The sequence below is a fragment of the Manis javanica genome, chromosome 1 (genome assembly GCF_040802235.1).
Source record: "Manis javanica isolate MJ-LG chromosome 1, MJ_LKY, whole genome shotgun sequence".
Lineage (NCBI taxonomy): Eukaryota > Metazoa > Chordata > Mammalia > Pholidota > Manidae > Manis > Manis javanica.
In genome coordinates this window covers 41,126,968-41,132,568 of record NC_133156.1, presented here as the reverse complement: position 1 = coordinate 41,132,568, position 5,601 = coordinate 41,126,968, and positions in this window count along the sequence as shown.

Genomic DNA, 5,601 nt, shown 5'->3' with positions numbered 1-5,601 from the left:
GGTGTGCTGTGGCTCCACTGTGGAGTGGATGCAGGAACCTACACAGGCAATAAATACAATACACCACTGATAAACGCAGATCAATACACTCACACAAACAAATAAGTACAAGTAAAACTGGGGAAATCTAAATAGGATGAGAGGATTCTGTCAATGTTAGTATCCTGGTTGTGATATTATACTACTGTTTTGTTGTTGATTATTTAGTGGTGGTAAAATGCATAACATAAAATTTGCCATCTTAACCATCTTTAAGCATACTGGTCACTTATGTTAAGTCCATCCAGTCACACTTGTGTACCCAGCCCCAGAACTCTTCACCTTGCCCAGCTGAAGCTCTGTACCTGTTAAACAATTAGCTCCCCATTCCTCCTTCTCCCCAACCCCAGACAGCCACAATTCTATTTTCTGTCTCTCTGAATTTTACTACTCTAGGTATCTTTTAAGTGGAATCATACAGTATTTGTTTTTTTGTGATTGGTCCATTTTGCTTATGTAATGTCAGCCTCAAGGTTTCTGTAGCTCAGGTCAGAGCATCCCTCCTATTCAAGGTTGAATAATACTCCATTGTATGTATAAACTACATTTTGTTTATCTATTCATTCATCCATGGGCATTTGGGTTGCTTCTACCTTCTTGGCTATTGGGAATAATGCTGCTATGAACGTGGGTCTGCAAATCTCTTCAAGATCCTGCTTTCAATTATTTTGGGTATATACTTATATCATAGTTTGGTTAACATTGAAACATTGTAACATAGCTATCATTGAAGCAGACAAGAAATCTTTCTGTATTATTTCTTACAGCTGCATGTGAATCTATAATTATCTCAATAAAAATTTCAATTAAAAAGATCAAGCACATTGTTTTCATCATGTTAGCCCCTGCTCTCCAACCTCACATCTTTGTACTTGGTCAGGAACCCAAGACAGGGAGGAGTAATTGATTTGCTTGAGGACACACAATAGAAAGCATGTCATTCCCAAACCACATTTCCTCCAGAGCAGCCTGATGAGGCCTTCTGTCCTGGCCCCTACAGCACCGGAGTGCTGTTCTGCCCCACTGGCTCAAATGCTGTTAGCACTAGATTCATCTTCTTACCTTTTTTTTTTCATACCTTCTGAAAGGTTTTTGATTTCTCCGAAGTGCTTGGCACAGGGTCTTGTGATGACAGCTCTGGAGAGCTTTGGGCTGATGGGTTCAGTTTAGAGACTGCTGTGTGAGGCAGCTTCATCTGCCCTTGAGCCTCACCTTACACCTCCCTCCACTCTGTGCAGCCACATCTGCTTTCTCCCAACACCTTCTGCCAAATACCTTCCTTCTGCTGGGCCTTTACACATGCTGTTCTCACTGGCAGGAAAACTTCTTCCCTCTTGTTTTAACTTTTTACTCATCCTTCAGGCACCAGCTTTAATGTCATTTCCTTGGCCAGGCATGATATATGCCTGTGATTTTCCTTTGTGGCATTTTTCACTATTATATAGTTAAATAATTATGCATATGTAATTACTTATTTATTGACACTCTTCCCCATCTAGACCCTGAGACCAGAAACTGTGCCTCTACGCTTATCGTGGTATCCTCAGTGCCTAGTCTAGTCCTACCACATAGAAGGACTCACTACATATTTGGTGATTGAAATAACTCATGAGAAGGGAAATGCCTGGACTAGAGGTTGGAAGTTGCATAATACATTGGGGGAAAGAAGACAATAGTTGTACCATGAACCTGAGAACTGGGATGGAAAGAAGGCTTACTTTTCACTCTGCTCCTTATGGCCTGAATTATTCACTATGTGCCCATGTTCATTGGAAAAATCTTTTAATCAGAAAAAAAAGAACAGGGAATCAGGAGGCCTATCTATAAGGAGGGGACATTTGAGTCCAGATCTTTACCTGGACTCTCTCCATGTACATATCCCCTCTTCCCACCAGTGCTTAGGAGAGTGACCTCAGAAATAAGTGGCCCATTGCCCTGGCAGGTGAGGTTCTGACAGTTGCTTTCATTGCCAAGTGGGAAGTTTACTCAACCACAGACAGACCTATGGGGAGGTGCTTTTAACTTTTTTTTTCCTTATGCTTAAACATGCAGCAATAGCTTGCCCCTTGGGTCTCAGTCAAAATTCAGGTCATCTGGAATCTCAGTCATTCAGTCCTTCATAAAAAAGCTGATCTTTATCTAGAAAGAAATGACGGGAGGGAGGAAAAGACAGGAAAAAAGAAAAAGAAAGAGAAGGAAGGAAGGAAGGAAGGAAGGGAGGAAGGGAGGAAGGGAAACAGAAAAGCCTCCCCCTTGTCTCTCCTTTCTGCTTCTGAACTGCTATCAGGGGAGAGGGCTTCGCTTGCCTTGCTCCCATTCTCCAGACAAATTTTTCTATTGTTTCTGTCCTTTTCAGCTTTCCTATGTGGCCACCTGTCCAAGGCCCTGCTTTGTCTACCCCAGGGAATTCAGGGCCAGGCCCAGCGAGTGTATCCTAGCTACCTTGGAAAAAGGGAAAGGCCCTTGATGAGAGATGAGCTAGAATAGCAGCGGATGTGTTCAGGCAGGGAGCAGGCAGACATGAACAGAGGCCACAGCTGCCTTTGTATCTCAGCTAGAGAATGCTAGTTAGAAAAAGCTAGAGCCTTATTAGATAGTCTTCAGATGGAGATGATAGAAGAAATTAAAGAAAGGAAAGAAATGTGCTGTGTATCTGCTTCCAGGTATGAGACTTCATGGTAGGTTGTTCCATGTACAGAGGTCATCTCATATTTACAGTCTTCTTGAGGGTAGCAATTACTAACCCACCTAGCAGGTGGAAGACCCATAAGTGATGGAGCCAGGATGTAATCTCAAGGCTGTCTCCAAAGCTCCTTCTTTCCCAGGGTCGCCTGCATCTCTCTAAAGTCTGGTGCTCTGGCCAGGCTGACTGGATGTTCTGATTAGCCCTGCCCCATCAGGATTAGCTCTAATTTCCAGCAGGTAGATTGTGAGGCTGCTCCACAGGCCGTAAACTGAACTTTCAGTCAACCACCATCACATTAATTAACCAAGAGTTTCAGTTTTGGAGTTCAACCATCTGGGTTTAAATCTGGGCTTTGTCATTGACTAGCTTGGTATATTTGATCTTTTAGATTCTTGGTCTTTCTATGTATTAATTCACTCATCTGTAAAATGGGGATTAAGTTGTTGAAAGGATTAAGTGATTAATGCATATGACATACTTAGCATGACCGTGGCACATAGTAGGTCTATAAAGTTTAGCTATTATTTGTTAAGTGCCTTCTACACTAGACCTGGGGCTTGGGTTTGGAGATGAGCAAAACAAAGCATGGTCCTTGCTCTCTTTGGTCTAGTGCAAGGGGAAACAAGTAAATAGGAAAGGCTATGTTGAGGAAATGTAAGTAGCAACTCGTGATCTGAAAGATTGATGAGTAAGATGCTAAGGGGTGAGGAGGGGCAGGGCTCCAGGTCGAGTGAACGACATGTTTCCAGACTCAGAAGGTATTAGATCATTTCAGTTTTTGAAACCTTTTCTGTTAAAATGCCCTGAGCCTATAGCACACAGGTTTCCATCACTGCCAGGACCAAGTCACATCACAAAAGCTGATCATTGGACATAAGCCTTTATAAGGACCACCAGGAGTTCTACCAAACAGAGATTTTTCTGGGGCAGTAACAAAATATGATTAGTACTGGGTCCAAAATATGAGTTTTGGATTAAGACCAAACTGGATCTTTAACTTTTAGTAGGTTTCTGTCACCTGTGCAGACTTCAGTACATCCCAGGGCACCACTCTGGGAAGCTCTGAGTTGGTGACTTTAGGTAGGGTCTGGTAATCTCCATTTTCTCATGCTTAGCCAGGAATGAAAATCAGAGTTCTCACTTTGAATCCTGGCTTCACCACCTACCATCTGGGTGACCTTGGGTAAGTTATTTAACCTCTCTGAAACTCAATTTCTTCAATGAGAATCATAATTTCTATCCATAGGACTATCCCAAAGATGAAATTATATTAATATGTGAGTCCTTGGCATGCAGTAAACATTCCAAAGATGGTAGTTATTTTTATCAGCATTTTTGGCTAACAATAGAATATTCTTCGGGTAAATTGGCAATGAGAACGATTTATTCTGGGAATCCTGACCCATTGCAGACTGCCTATGGTATGTATATCAACTGTTAGGTAGATCAGAGATATTTTCAAATTAAGTTCTTGTCCTCCCTTACTCAGTGTCTCCTCTTTGAACTATGATTTTAAGTGAACTTAACAGCACTTTGGTCTTAGGGGAATGTCAGGGTAAGAGTGAATTCATTCCTCCTGCCAATCTTCACTGAGGCCTACTGACTGCGAGAGACTGTTCTGCGTGCAGGGATAGGTGTATCAAAGGAACCATTGAGTAAGTACATAAGTAAAGAAGATCTGAAATTTGGGTATCTTTGTAGTGCTGTTGAGTCTTATCTGGGAAGATTATGTAAATTGCATTCCCTTGATTATTATGAAAAAAAATTGAAGATCTATCATTTCAGTGATCAGTGATGAACTTGAACTAAAACAGGAAAAGGGACAGAAGCGAGATGGGGAGGTGCAGAGTCTACATAAGTTACCATGCTCCCTTCAAATTAATCAGTTTGAGTTGCTTTACACTTACTCCAAAGACATTGGTATTATTTGTTATGATTTTTATTTCTCTTGGAATAACTTCCAGAGACAAGAGCACATACTTTTGAATACTCTTTATAGTGGCCAATATTTATCCACTAGAGGAAAAATATACTTATGGAAATTTTTAATCCTGCAGAAAAATAGAAGAAAATTGACAATGGCTCCTATGTTTAATATTGAAACGTGACCATTATTAATATTTTAGAGTATTTGTCCTCAGGATTTTTTTATGCATGTAAACATCATAATACTTTCTATCCTTTTAGACTTACGACTTATGTCATAAACACCTTTCATGTTAATCCAAATCTTTATGGACACAACTTTTTAAGTTGTATGAGATACCATTGAGTGGCCATATTATAATTTATTTACCAATTTTTGTTGGTGAAATTTAGTTTGGTTTTTTAATCTCCCTTTAATAAAGTAGGTAGTGATAAACTGCTTTATAAATAAAGTTTTCAAAATACTACTTACCTGGAAATAGAATTGAAAAATTAAGGTCTTTTATATTATGAAATATCTTCTCAGAAAAGAAATACCAGTTTGTAGAGGTTTGAGTGCCTAAAAGAATGCTCATCTCACTTCACCTTGACTCATATTTGGTATTGTCATTTTTTAAAAATCTTATAAGTTTGCTGGGGAAAACACAGCCTCTCATTTTTGTTTTAATTGGAATTTTGGCTCTATCACTTACTAGCTATGATGGGACCTTGAGGAAACCACTCCACAGGTCTAAGATTTGTACTCTGATGATCACATTTGGGATCTTGGCTCAGCCACTACCAGCTGTGTGACCTTGGGCATGTCACTTCACTTCTCTAGCCTACATTTTCTCATTTGTATGATAATAGGACCAGCCTTGTAGGTTGCTATGAGGACTAAACGATTCCATGTTTGTAAAGCACCTAGCAATAAGTCCTGAAAGTCACAAAGCCCAAATGACTAAAAGATG